Source organism: Chiloscyllium punctatum, chromosome 17 (genome assembly GCF_047496795.1).
Source record: "Chiloscyllium punctatum isolate Juve2018m chromosome 17, sChiPun1.3, whole genome shotgun sequence".
NCBI lineage: Eukaryota > Metazoa > Chordata > Chondrichthyes > Orectolobiformes > Hemiscylliidae > Chiloscyllium > Chiloscyllium punctatum.
In genome coordinates, this window is record NC_092755.1 from 101000039 (window position 1) to 101015064 (window position 15026).

The window sequence follows — 15026 nt, forward strand, 5'->3', positions numbered from 1 at the left end:
ATTCCGCCCCCTCCTTACTGGTGCTCCATGATAATTAGGAATCTGGGAAATTTCAGGATAGGTAAGCAAGATCAATGGGCAGCATAGTGAAACGTATTTCAGATTGTTGATTGTAATAGTACAGGAAATACTTGGTCAGTATTATTTCATTATTACCTACCTTTGATCTCTTCATTTCTAACTACAGCCGTGACATCGAGCGCCTCAACTTGTCTATCCCTCTCACCCACACCGACCTCCCGCCCTCACAATGTGCAGCCCTCCATTCCCTCCGCTCCACTCCCTCCTCAACTCCAATCTCACCATCAAACTTGCAGACAAGGGGGGTGCGCAGTGGTAGATTGGCACATCGACCTCTACATCGCTGAAGCCAGGTGCTAACTCGCAGACATCTCCTCCTACTGCCCCCTCGACCACGACCTCACCTTCCATCACCAAACCATCAGGTCACAGACCATCACAACCATATCACCTCTGAGGATCTCCCATCCACAGTCTCCAACCTCATTGTCCATGAACCCCGCACTGCCCGATTCTACATCCTACTGCCCCAGTCGACCCATTGTCTCAGCCTGCTCCTGTCCCATTGAACTCAGCTCTGCATACCTTGACACCGTCCTGTCCCCCTTAGTCCAGGAACTCCCCATTTATGTTCGGGACACCACCCACGCCCTTCACCTCCTCCAAGATTTTCGTTTCCCCGGCCCCCAGCGCCTTATCTTCACCATGGACATCCAGTCCCTGTACACATCTGTCTGCCATGATGAAGGCCTCCAAGCCCTCCATTTCTTCCTCTCATGCCATCCCAACTAGTACCCTTCCACCGACACCCTCACCCGCCTGGCTGAACTGGTCCTCACCCACAACAACTTCTCCTTCTCCTCCCACTTCCTCTAAACCAAAGGGGTAGCCATGGGCACCCGCATGGACCCCAGCTATGCCTGCCACTTTGTCAGGTATATGGAACAGTCCATCTTCTGCAGTCACACCAGCACCACAAGCCCCCCCCCCCCACCTGTTCCTCCACTAATCGATGACTGTATCAGTGCTACCTCGTGATCCCATGACGAGGTTGAACAGCTCATCAACTTCACTAATACCTTTCACCCTGACCTAAAATTCACTTGGACCATCTCAGACACCTCCCTCCCCTTCCTGGACCTCTCCATCTCTATCTCCGGTGACCAACTAACCACGGACATCGACTACAAGCCCACTGACTCCCATAGCTACCTAGACTATCCTTCCTCCCACCCTATCTACTGTAAAAGCACCATCCCTTATTTCCAATTCCTCCGCCTCCGCCGCATCTGTTCCCAGAATGACCAATTCCACCTTAGAAAATCCCAGATGACCTCCTTCTTCCAAGATCACAATTTCCCTTCCCACATGGTCAACAATGTCCTCCAACGCATCTCCTCCACTTCCCTCACCTCTGCCCTTGCACCTCACCCCTCCCAACGCAACAAGGACAAACTGCCCCCCTCCGCCCCAGTCCTCCCCTTCCACCCTACCAACCTCTGCATACATCACATCATCCTCCACCACTTCCACCACCTACAAATGGACCCCACCACCAGATGTATTTTTCTCTCCACACCTCTATCAGCATTCCAGAGAGACCATTCCCTCTGCAACTCCCTCGTCAGATTCACAGCCCCCACCAGCCCACACCCACTCCCGGCGCCTTCCCCTGCAACTGCAGGAAGTGCAAATCCTGCACCCACATCATTCCCCTCACCTCCGTCCAAGGCCCTAAAGGATCCTTCCACATCTGATGGAAATTTATCTGTACCTCCATCAATGTCATTTACTGTATCCATTGCACCCGATGTGGTCTCCTTTACATTGGGGAAACAAGACACCTACTTGCAGATCATTTCAGAGAACATTTCTGGGGCACCCGGACCAACCGACCCCACTGTCCCATGGCTGAACACTTCAACTCCCCCTCCCACTCCACCAAGGTCATGCAGGACCTGGGCCTCCTCCATCACCAAACCCTTACCACTGACACTTGGAGGAAGAACGCCTTATATTCCACCTTGGGACCCAAAACCTTATTTCCTTATTTCTCCTCCCCCAACATTATCCCAGTCCTAAGCCTCCAAATCGGCACCCCCCTCCTGACCTGTCCATCACACTTCCCATCACCTATCACCTTCTCCCTCACCTTCATCACATTCTCAGGTATGTTTCCCCCAACCCCACACCTCTCCCATTGATCGCTCAGCACTTCTGCCCACAAGCCTCATTCCTGATGAAGGTCTTATGTCCAAAACATCAATTCTCCTGCTCCTCGGATGCTGCCTGACCTGCTGTGCTTTTCCAGCACCACACTCTCGATTCTGATCTCCCACATCTGCAGTCCTCACTTCCTCCTCAACGTTATTTCAAGCTTGTACAATACCTTACCTGAAGAGTCTCTGCAATCCATACATTACTGATTGTGATGACTACCTGTTGCGCAGTTATGTGCAACTCTTGTTCTCATTCCAGAGGATTATAATGATGAGCAGATTAACTAGAAGATAGTAGTGCTGTTTTCCTCCAGTGATCTATGCTTGATTCTATGATTCTGCACAGCAGTACAGAAATTATAGAATGTAAAATTATTTTGTCTTGACTGTCTTTTAGTCAATACTCAACCTGTAGTCCATTAGGTAGATCTGAAAGTACATGAAAAGAGAGAAACTAGAGATTAGATACACTGTTGGAATGGGGAAAAGCAAGTCCGAGAGGCTGACAGGAGGACAAATCAAAAACTGTAAATGCAAGAATTAATGGGAAAATGTAAAGGGAAATCTAATAATCTGAGGTTTTGTATCTGGTAAAGAAAGAGGAAATTCGAAAGTTGGAGATCAAGGAGACTGCATGAGCTGAATCTGACTGATTAGTAAGGTTAGATCTCATGGAATACAGGGAGAACGATCTATGTGGATACAGAACTGGCTCAAAGGTAGAAGACAGAGGGTGGTGGAGGGTTGTTTTTCAGACTGGAGGCCTGTGACCAGTGGAGTGCCACAAGGATTGGTGCTGGGCCCTCTACTTTTTGTCATTTACATAAATGATTTGGATGCAAGCATAAGAGGTACAGTTAGTAAGTTTGCAGATCACACCAAAATTGGAGGTGTAGTGGACAGCAAAGAGGGTTACCTCAGATTACAACAGGATCTTGATCAGATGGGCCAATGGGCTGGGAAGTGGCAGATGGAGCTTAATTCAGATAAATTTGAGGTGCTGCATTTTGGGAAAGCAAATCTTAGCAGGACTTATACACTTAATGGTAAGGTCCTAGGGAGTGTTGCTGAACAAAGAGACTTTGGAGTGTAGGTTCAAAGCTCCTTGAAAGTGGAGATGCAGATAGATAGGATAGTGAAGAAGGCGTTTGGTATGCTTTCCTTTATTGGTCAGAGTACTGAGTACAGGAGTTGGGAGGTCATGTTGCGGCTGTACAGGACATTGGTTAGGCCACTGTTGGAATATCACATGCAATTCTGGTCTCCTTCCTATCGGAAAGATATTGAGAAACTTGAAAGGGTTCAGAAAAGACTTACAAGGATGTTGCCAGGGTTAGAGGATTTGAGCTATAGGGAGAGGCTGAACAGGCTGGGGTAGTTTTCCCTGGAGCGTCAGAGGCTGAGGGGTGACCTTATAGAAGTTTACAAAATTATGAGGGGCATGGATAGGGTAAATAGGCAAAGTCTTTTCCCTGGGGTGGGGGAGTCCAGAACTAGAGGGCATAGGATTAGGGTGAGGGGGGAAAGATATAAAAGAGACCTAAGGGGCAACTTTTTCACACAGAGGGTGATACGGGTATGGAATGAGCTGCCAGAGGAAGTAGTGGAGGCTGGTACAATTGCAACATTTAAGAGGCATTTGGATGGGTATTTGAATAGGAAGGGTTTGGAGGGATATGGGCCGTGCGCTGGCAGATGGGACTAGATTGGGTTGGGATATCTGGTCGGCATGGACGGGTCTGACCGAAGGGTCTGTTTCCATGCTGTACATCTCTGTGACACTATGACTCTAAGCTAAGAAGAAAATAAGTTACAGCTCTGGGATGCTCTATCGAAGAGCTGGATTGCTAAAATATGTTGTTTATAGAATTGTTGGATAGAATCCATCAACCCTCTGATTCTTAAATAATGGTTGCATATTCTTGGAGAACATTGCCACGTTTGTTGCATTTTGTGGCCTGCCCGTAATAAAGCATAGGAGGCTACTTTAGGGCATGATAACTGAACTATGCTAGATACTCACTCTAGACTTGAAACTTACATCAAACTGAGTCACTGTCGCTGAAAGCTCATGCAAATGTCATTTTATGCATGTAGGCACTGAACACCTAGGGGGCTGTGCTGAATCCTTCATTTGAAGATATTGAAGAATCCCAAAACACTGCACATGTTTAAAGCAGAGGTCAGGCTAATGCCAGGGATCAGGGATTTTGATAAGATTGTATTTACATTACTGAACTAGGCCTGGACAAATGATCAATAAGCAAAACATTAAATTGTTACCTGTAGTTGGGGAAGTTAAATTTAATTAAATAAAAACACCTGGAATGAAAAAAATCATGAGAATCTTAAAGATATCCAATTGTTGTAAAATCCCCTCTGCTCCACTGATGTATTTTGGGGAAGGAAATCTGCCATCCTTACCTAGTCCAATCTGCATGTGAGTCCACATGCACAGCAATGTGATTGATTCCTACCACTCACTGAGATGGGCCTAACAAATCATTCATGTGATGGAATGGTGTCTCCACCACTAAGGATAATCAGGGAAGGAAAATGCAGACTTTGCTAATGACAGCCACAACCTGCAAATTAACAAAACATATACCATCTATAGCAATAGATCATGATGTCATTAGAGAATCCAAGATTACCTAGACAGTGCTACAGACCTTTCTGTAACATAAACTCCCTTTGCATTCTAGAAGTGTATTAACAGAACGAGAGGTATATTTCAATTTTGTCCTGTCAGATATTTCCTAATCAACCTGTTCAGAGATGTTATGATACACCTCTGGCATAGATGGGACTTGAACCCAAGCCTCCTGGCCCAGAGGTGTGTCACTACCACTGTGCCACAACAGACCTGCAATTTTGTCCTGCGTGAATCTCCAGGATCATAGTGCTTTGCTGTGTATAGAAAAGGAATGAATCTAATGGGCCAGGAAGGACAATTCAAGGTTAGAGTTATTAGTTGAATGGAGGAAATACGTTTGAAAGAATGGAAGATTGAGATGGATAAAATAACTGGGGCAACTTGCTTATGGAGAGGTTAAGTATCAACATGGGTTAGCTGGGCTGAATAACCTATTTTCATCTTGTAAATTCTACTCATTTGTAATCATATAAGGTGCTCTTCCAAACATTTCAAATAGCAAAACTCAAAGTAAACAACTTTGATATCCCACTTGGAACAAACCACTGAGTGAGTAACCGTTCTGACATTAAGTGTTGAATGGATATAATCATGTGAATAGAGCTATTTATTTCTATCCAAGTGATACCCAAGGCGTCTTCTTTCGAAGAACGAAAGGTGATCTTATTGAAACCCGTACAATTCTGAGACGTATTCACAGGGTACATAGAATGTTTTGCAAAATGGAACAGATAGATCGAAACAGCATAGTTTAAGAATAACGGGTTGCTAATTTACGATGAAGGTGAGCAGGAACTGAGACAAGTGGTCGCATAGAGGAACCATTCTACAAGGCAACGGGAGAGCACTCGTGAACTACTGCAAGCAGTGTAGGGATTGAAACCACACAATTAGTATAATTATGCACCATATCCTAGCTTTTAGTCAATACAGTTAACCAGCCCTTCCCCCCTCTCCTCTCAAAGGCTCATGAATCCTTTGCAATTTCTACCGTGGAACTGTGAAAGCTAAGTCAAGGCAAAGTTGGGTAGATTCTTGAACTACAGAGAGTCAAGGGGAACCAGCACAAAAGTGAAATGGAGGCCAAATTCAGATCAGTCATGATGTTATTGAACAATAGAGAAGTTTGAGGAGCTACATGGCCTATATCTGCTCTTTTTCTTATGTTCATATGCATGTTCCTTCAAATCAAAGCCCCCTGCTATCCCAGTAGCAATAAATTTAAAGGTCTATGGGTCATCCATGTCAGCAGAGCCCTCATCTTGGAATCACAGAGGTTCCTAAAGTACGCAGTGAAATATGAATATCCTGCACTGCTGAAGACCAGATTCATCCTGGCTTCTTAATCCCACGGATGTGGACATCTGAGGGACCTGTTGTTTAGTGAAGCAGCATCCTCATGCAAGTGCATGGGTGATAGACCATAGTGTTGTCTGAAGTTCTGTCCAGCACTGATCTAGCAGAGGGAAACAAGCTGAACGAGGCTGATTAGATCCTAAAAGCTCAGTCTGAGATTCTCATTAATTGTGACAGCTTTTCCCCTCTTTTCTGAACCTGGGTGTCTTTAACAAGTGAGGTTTTTAGTCACACTTGATTCTAATTCTTTGTTAATTTCCTTCCTGCCTTTTAGAGTCATAGAGATGTACAGCATAGAAACAGATACTTCAGTCAAACCGGTCCATGCTGACCAGATATCCCAACCCAATCTAGTCCCACCTACCAGTACCCAGCCCATATCTCTCTAAACCCTCCTATTCATATACCCATCCAAATGCCTCTTAAATGTTACAATTGTACCAGCCTCCACCACTTCCTCTGGCAGCTCATTCCATACACATACCACCCTCTGTGTGAAAAGGTTGCCCCTTAGGTCTCTTTTATATCTTTCCCCCCTCACCCTAACCTATGCCCCTCTAGTTCTGGACTACTTTGTCTATTTATCCTATCCATGCCCCTCATAATTTTGTAAACCTCTATAAAGTCACCCCTCAGCCTCCGACACTCCAGGGAAAACTACCCCAGCCTGTTCAGCCTCTCCCTATAGCTCAAATCCTCCAACCCTGGCAACATCCTTGTAAGTCTTTTCTGAACTCTTTCAAGTTTCAAGTTTGTGATATTCCAACAGTGGCCTAACCAATGTCCTGTACAGCCGCAACATTACCTCCCAACTCCTGTACACAATACTCTTGACCAATAAAAGAAAGCATACCAAACGCCTTCTTCACTATCCTATCTACTTGCAACTCCACTTTCAAGGAGCTATGAACCTACACTCCAAAGTCTCTTTGTTCAGCAACATTCCCTAGGACTTTACCATTAAGTGGATAAGTCCTGCTAAGATTTGCTTTCCCAAAATGCAGCACCACACACTTATCTGAATTAAACTCCATCTGCCACTTCCCAGCCCATTGGCCCATCTGATCAAGATCCTGTTGTAATCTGAGGTAACCCTCTTTGCTGTCCACTACACCTCCAATTTTGGTGTCATCTGAAAACTTACTAACTGTACCTCTTATGCTCACATCCAAATCATTTATGTAAATGACAAAAAGTAGAGGACCCAGCATCGATCCTTGTGGCACGCCACTGGTCACAGGCCTCCAGTCTGAAGTACAACCCACCACCATCTGTCTTCTATTTCCAAATTGATAATTTTCCCTGTATTCCATGAGATCTAACCTTGCTAATCAGTCTCCCATGGGGAACCTTGTCGAATGCCATACTGAAGTCCATATAGATCACATCTACTGCTCTGCCCTCATCAATCTTCTTTGTTACTTCTTCAAAAAACTCAATCAAGTTTGTGAGACATGGTTTCCCACGCACAAAGCCATGTTGACTATCCCGAATCAGTCCTTGCCTTTCCGAATACATGTACATCCTGTCCCTCAGGATTCCCTCCGACAACTTGCCCACCACCGAGGTCAGGCTCACTCGTCTATAGTTCCCTGGCTTGTCTTTACCGCCCTTCTTAAACAGTGTCACCACATTTGCCAACCTCCAGTCTTCAGGCACCTCACCTGTGACTATCGATGATACAAATATCTCAGCAAGAGGCCCAGCAATCACTTCTCTAGCTTCCCACAGAGTTCTCAGGTACACCTGATCAGGTCCTGGGGATTTATCCACCTTTACCCGTTTCAAGACATCCAGCACTTCCTCCTCTGTAATCTGGACATTTTGCAAGATGTCACCATCTATTTTCCTATAGTCTATATCTTCCATATCCTTTTCCACAGTAAATACTAATGCAAAATATTCATTTAGTATCTCCCCCATTTTCTATGGATCCACACATAGGTTGCCTTGCTGATCTTTGAGGGGCCCCATTCTCTCCCTAGTTACCCTTTTGTCCTTAATGTATTTGCAAAAACCCTTTGGATTCTCCTTAATTATATTTGCCAAAGCTATCTCATGTCCCCGTTTTGCCCTCCTGATTTCCCTCTTAAGGATACTCCTACTTCCTTTATACTCTTCTAAGGATGCACTCATTCTATCCTGTCTGTACCTTACATATGCTTCCTTCTTTTTCTTAACCAAACACTCAATTTCTTTAGTCATCTAACATTCCCTATACCTACCAGCCTTCCCTTTCACCCTGACAGGAATATACTTTCTCTGGATTCTTGTTATCTCATTTCTGAAGGCTTCCCATTTTCCAGCCGTCCCTTTACCTGTGAACATCTGCCCCCAATCAGCTTTCGAAAGTTCTTGCCTGATACCGTCAAAATCGGCCTCTGTCCAATTTCGAACTTCAACTTTTAGATCTGGTCTCTCCTTTTCCATCACTATTTTAAATGTAATAGAATTATGGTCGCTGGCCCCAAAGTGCTCCCCCACTGACACCTCAGTCACCTGCCCTGCCTTATTTCCCAAAAGCAGGTCACGTTTTGCACCTTCTCTAGTAGGTACATCCACATCCTGAATCAGAAAATTGTCTTGTACGCACTTAACAAATTCCTCTCCGTTTAAACCCTTAACACTATGGCAGTCCCAGTCTATGTTTGGAAAGTTAAAATCCCCTATCATTCTTACAGATAGCTGAGATCTCCTTACAAGTTTGTTTCTCAATTTCCCTCTGACTATTGGGGGGTCTATAATACAATCCCAATAAGGTGATCATCCCTTTCTTATTTCTCAGTTCCACCCAAATAACTTCCCTGGATGTATTTCTGGGAATATCCTCCCTCAGCACAGCTGTAATGCTATCCCTTATCAAAAATACCACTCCTCCTCCTGCCTCCCTTTCTATCCTTCCTGTAGTATCTGTATCCTGGAACATTAAGCTGCCAACCCTGCCCATCCCTGAACCATGTTTCTGTAATTGCTATGGTATCCCAGTCCCATGTTCCTAACCATGCCCTGAGTTCATCTGTCTTCCCTGTTAGGCCCCTTGCATTGAAATAAATGCAGTTTAATTTATTAGATTAGATTACTTACAGTGTGGAAACAGGCCCTTCGGCCCAGCAAGTCCACAACGACCCTCCGAAGAGCAACCCACCCAGACCCATTCCCCTACATTTACCCCTTCACCTAACATTACGGGCAATTTAGCATGGCCAATTCACCTGACCTGCACATTTTTGGACTGTGGGAGGAAGCCGGAGCACCCGGAGGAAACCCACGCAGAGACGGGGAGAATATGCAAACTCCACACAGTCAGTCGCCTGCCACACAGTCAGTCGCCTGAGGCAGGAATTGAACCCAGGTCTCTGGCACTGTGAGGCAGCAGTGCTAACCACTGTGCCAGCGTGCCACCCATTTAGTCCTACCTTGTCCCTGCTTGCCCTGACTGTTTGACTCGCTTCTGTTCTCAACTGTACCAGTCTCAGATTGATCTCTTTCCCCACTATTTCTCTGGGTCCCACCCCCCCCCACACACCCCACCTTACTTGTTTAAATCCTCCTGAGCAGCTCTGGCAGTGACAGTCTGCACCTCCCATCCCTGGAGGTTGGCATCAGACTTGCACAAGCCACAGCACATCATCATGGCACATCTCCAACTCACCCAGAATACAGTGGTCCACTTCTATGCCATAATTGGGAGTGTACTTACACCTTTTGTGGTACAACTGCAGTCAGGCCACTATGTGCACACAGCAAACTCTCATCTCATTCATCGGAGCTTGCCCCTCAGGGCTCTTTGCTTTGTTACTTAGCATGCAATCACTTCGTGCCTATCTGGATGCTCATCCTATCTCTGCCTTGCTTTGCCATTTTGCAATTGCCACCTCATTCAGTATTTAAAGGCTCACAGCTCTTTTGTCTTGTCGTGCCTTGCCTTTTAGTGCAGACACAAAGGGAAAATGAGGACTGCAGATGCTGGAGATCAGAGCTGAAAATGTGTTGCTGGAAAAGCGCAGCAGGTCAGGCAGCATCAAAGGAGCAGGAGAATCGACGTTTTGGGCATGAGCCCTTCTCATTCCTGAAGAAGGGCTCATGCTCAAAACGTCGATTCTCCTGCTCCTTGGATGCTGCCTGACCTGCTGCGCTTTTCCAGCAACACATTTTCAGTGCAGACACAAAGTCAGGCACTTCATCATGGTCATCAGCAGGGATCAGTTAAGTGGGTGAACATGTTTTTTGTGTCTGTGACAGGAGTGAAGATCTTGCAAGATCCTAGCATTGCGAGTACTTCCACTGTCAGTGAGCATAAGATAGGTGGTACCATAGGCTTGAAGCACATACCTAATTTGGTGAGCTGCAGAGAATTGTTTGCGACAAATCATAAAGCTCACAAAGAGAAACCCTCCAAGAAACTCCCTGAAATTAAGATTTTGACTGAGTTTTTTTGCATAGATCTCTTTCTTCATTTGTGGCATGTTTCTAGAAACCTTGTTGTCTACAGGCAAGTGGTCACAGGCTTGAAAATGTAACCAGGGCCAGCACACCAAGAGATGTCTCACCTTCACAGAAATATACCCAAATTGGGGGTAATGTCCAAGCCAAAATATTTTGTCAGTGTTCCTCACTGAACAACTCTGATCTTTTCTTTTAATTCATTCACAGGATGAAAGTGTCACTGGCTAGACCAGCATTTATTGCCCATTCCGAATTGCCCAGAGGGCAATTGAGAGTCAACCACATTGCCGCAGGTTTGGAGTCAAATGTAGTCCAGACCAGGTAAGGTTGGCAGTTTCTTTGGCTAAAGGACATTAGTGAACCAGATGGGCTTTTGCAACACTCGACAATGGATTCAGGGTCATCGTTAGACTCTTAATTCCAGTTTTTTTTTAAAGTTAATTCAAATTCCATTATCTGCTGTGGTGGGATTCAAACCTTGGTTTTGAAAACATTATCTGGGTCTCTGGATTAACAGTCCAGCAACAATATCACTAGGCCATTGCCTCAGTGAGCAAATTGTAGCATGTCACTGCTATTGCACTCTGCTAAGCTCATTGAACAATCATTTGTGTCCTTAGTCTCACACAGTATGGACCAAATGAGTAATTCCCAGAACTCACCAGTCTAGTTTCTAACTGGATTTGTGTCAAAACTGACTTGCATTTGGAGAACTATATTCAATTTTAAATTTTATTTAACATCACCACTAATCCATTTGGTGCCTTTATAAACTTTTGCAGTGTATGGCATCAAATGGAGGCACAGTGGTTAGCACTGCTGCCTCACAGCGCCAGAGACCTGGGTTCAATTCCCGCTTCAGGCAACTGTCTGTGTGGAGTTTGCACATTCTCCCCGTGTCTGCGTGGGTTTGCTCCAGTTTCCTCCCACAGTACAAAACTGTGCAGGTTAGGTGAATTGACCATGCTAAATTACCTGTAGTGTTAGGTGAAGGAGTAAATGTAGGGGAATGGGTCTGGGTGGGTTGGTCTTCAGAGGGTCGGTGTGGACTTGTTGGGCCGAAGGGCCTGATTTCACACTGTAAGTAATCTAATCTTAACTAAAAAAACTCATGGTGGACTCTGATGACCTCGCGACATTATCGCTTGTCAATTAATCCAGAGACCCAGGTATTGCTCTTAGGTCCTTGGTTCAAATTGCTCCATTGCAGATGGTGAAATTTGAATTCAGTAGAAATCTGTAATTAATCTTCTAAAAGTGACCAAAAAGACCACTGTCAATTGTTGGGTAAAGCTCATCTGGTTCACTAACAGACCCTCTTCAGGGAAAGAATTGTTCTCCCTGCTTGGTCTGGCCTACATCTGACTCCAGGCTCAATGTGGTTGACTCTTAACTGCCCTTAGGGCAACTAAGGATGGGCAATAAATGCTGGCCTAGACAGCAACACCCTCATCCTACAAACAAATTAATAAAATGCATCGATAGGTGTTTAAATAATGCATCTTCATTTTCTCTAAGAGTTTAGGGAGGAGGGATATTCTTACACGTGTTTGTTTATATTTATTCAGTTTTCCTTTAATTCCAAATATAAATAGCAGAAAAATACCTCTTTTAAAGCTACATTGAATGAATTCCAATGTTTGTCTATAGATATTTTCTAATAAATCTGTTATAAGGTATAACAGGAACAGGCTCTTTGGCCCATTATGGCTGCAGCAAACATGATGTCATTCTAAACTAATCCCATCAACCTGCACATGGTCCATATCCATCTAATCCCTGCTTGCTAATATGTCTGTCTAAATGCTTCTTATTTGTTGCTATCATATCTGCTTCTACAACCTCCCCAGGCAGCACACTGCAGGAACCAATCACCTTCTATGTAAAATACATGCCTTGCACATCTCCTTTAAACTTTCCCCTCTCACCTTAAACCTATTCTCCCAGTATTTGCCAATTCCATTGTGGGAAAAAGACACCAACTATCCATCCTATCCATATCTGTCATAATTCTATATACATCTATCAGGTCACCCCTCAGTCTCTGATGCTCTAGTAAGAGTTTGTCCACCGTCTCCTTATAGCTAATACACTCCAATCCAAGTAACATCTTGGTTAACTTCTTTTGTGCCATCTCCAAGGGCTCCACATCCTTCCTATGGTGCGGTGACCAGAACTACACACAATACTCCAAATTGGCCTAACTAATGTCTCATACAAGCTGCAAATGACTTGCCAAATTTTATACTCAATGCCCTGACCAATGACAGCTAGCATGCTGTATGCCTTCTTTACCACTTTATCCACTTCTGTTGTCAGTTTCAGGTAGCTATGGATTTGCACCCCAACAGTCCTCTGCCATTTACCATATGCTTTCCTCTTGCATTTGACCTCTCAAAATGCACCACCTCATGCTTGTCTAGATTAAACACCATCTACCATTTCCCCACCCAACTTTCCAACTGATCTATATCTTGCTGTATCCTTTGACAACTTTCCTCACTATCCATACCCCCACCAACTTTCATGTCATTTGCAAACTTACTAGTCAGACTACCCATATTTTCATGCAAATTATTTATATATGTTGCAAATAACAGAGGTCCCAGCACTGTTCCCCATAGAACACCACTAGTCGCAGACTTCCAGTCAGAAAAACACCCTTCCACAACTACCCTTGCCTCCTATGACCAAACCAATTTTATTTCCAATTCACCAAATCTAGATGGAACCCATGTGACTTAATCTTCCGGATCAGCCTACCACGAAGGACCTTGTCAAAAGTTTTAGTAAATTCCATGTAGACTGCATCTACAGTCCTACCCTCATCAATTATCTTTAATACTTCCTCAGGATATATTGTTACACAGTTCTGGAGCAGGTGAGCCTCCTAGCTCAGAGATTGCCATTACCTAGAAGAGCCCCTTTAATGTTTGTGTAAATCTTTCTATTGATGTTTCTGCCCAGTTTCAGGCTGGGGATCCTGCACATGTGAGGTGCCATGAGGGATAAATATACAAATACCAATGTTTGTGTAATAGTTACAAGAATTACTACAAGCTGATTCCCATTTGCATCACTCAGGTAAAGCATTGTGTTTAGGTTTGTGCCTGTGTGTCATTGGGGAGGGAGCACATGGTGTCCACCAATGCTCCTGATGCCTTTAGAGAGAGCTGGACACCACATAGGTCACTTTAATTCCCCATCCAATTCCATTTTGATTTCGCCCCTTCCCTCTCTCCCTATCCATCCCTCATTCTGATGGTTTGCATTGCCCAAAATGGGCTTTGCATTTAAATGTCTAATTGGCTACACTACTGCTGCTGACGGTGAATACTGTAGTTAAAAACAAAAATGAAGGGATTTGTTGGTGGAAAAGCCATTCAGGTGCATGTAAGAGCAGTTCTAGATATAAAAAGTGAACTATTGTGTTGGAAGGGTGGTGTAGTGCTAATGTTATTAGACCAGTAATCTCGACCCACAAAGTGACTGTGCTGGGGAACGTGGGTTCAAATCCTACCATGGTAGATGGTGACAGTTGAAGAGCTTTTGAGGTGCAGTGGTGGTATCCTTATACCTCATCCAGGATACCTTGGTTATATTCCATCTGCTCCAGAGGTGTGTAATAATATTCCTGAAAAGGTTGATTGGAAAACGTTAAAAACGTTGTGTTCACAGAAATTGCTGGAAAAGGTCTGGCAGCATCTGTGAAAATAAACTAGGCAAAAATGAGTACTTCAGACACTGGAGGTTACAGTCGAGAGTGTGCTGCTGGAAAAGCACAGCTGGTCAGAGCATCCGAGGAGCAGGAAAATCGATGTTTCGGGTTCCAGCACCACACTCTTGACAGCATCTGTGAAGAGTTAACAATTCAGGTCCAGACCTGAAACATTAACTCTTATTTCTATGCACAGATACTACCGGACCTACTAAGCTTTTCCAGTAATTTCTGTTTTTGTTTCTGATTTCCAGCATCCAGCATCCAGCATCTGATTTCCACTGTAAAGTCACGCAAAATCAAAATGTTTAAAAACATTGCGTAGCCTCAGAAAGTGGAAGTCCCTGTTAACTTCAGCTCAAGGTCAAAGATTTTCTCCTTCATCCCACTGTTGGGCCCATCATGATGGCTGGAACACGAGTCTCATCCTGTAAAATGGAGCAGCCCACACCCATTCTGCCTGAAGTCCTTTGTGCTCTATTAGAGTTGCAGAAAAGTATGTGGAGTCCTCAGCTGTAACACAAAGCCAGACCTGCTCACCAGGCATCAGATTAATCTGGAAACATCCTTACAAAGAGTTCAATATATTAACATATTAGGTTTCCATGCA

At 44.5% G+C, this 15026-nt stretch overlaps 1 long non-coding RNA gene across 1 annotated transcript in view; it reads right to left on the reverse strand.

Annotated features, from left to right (window-relative positions):
- The window catches only part of LOC140487716 (uncharacterized), an 88830-nt gene that overhangs the window by 72981 nt on the left and 823 nt on the right, over positions 1-15026 (reverse strand). The window lies entirely within an intron of this gene.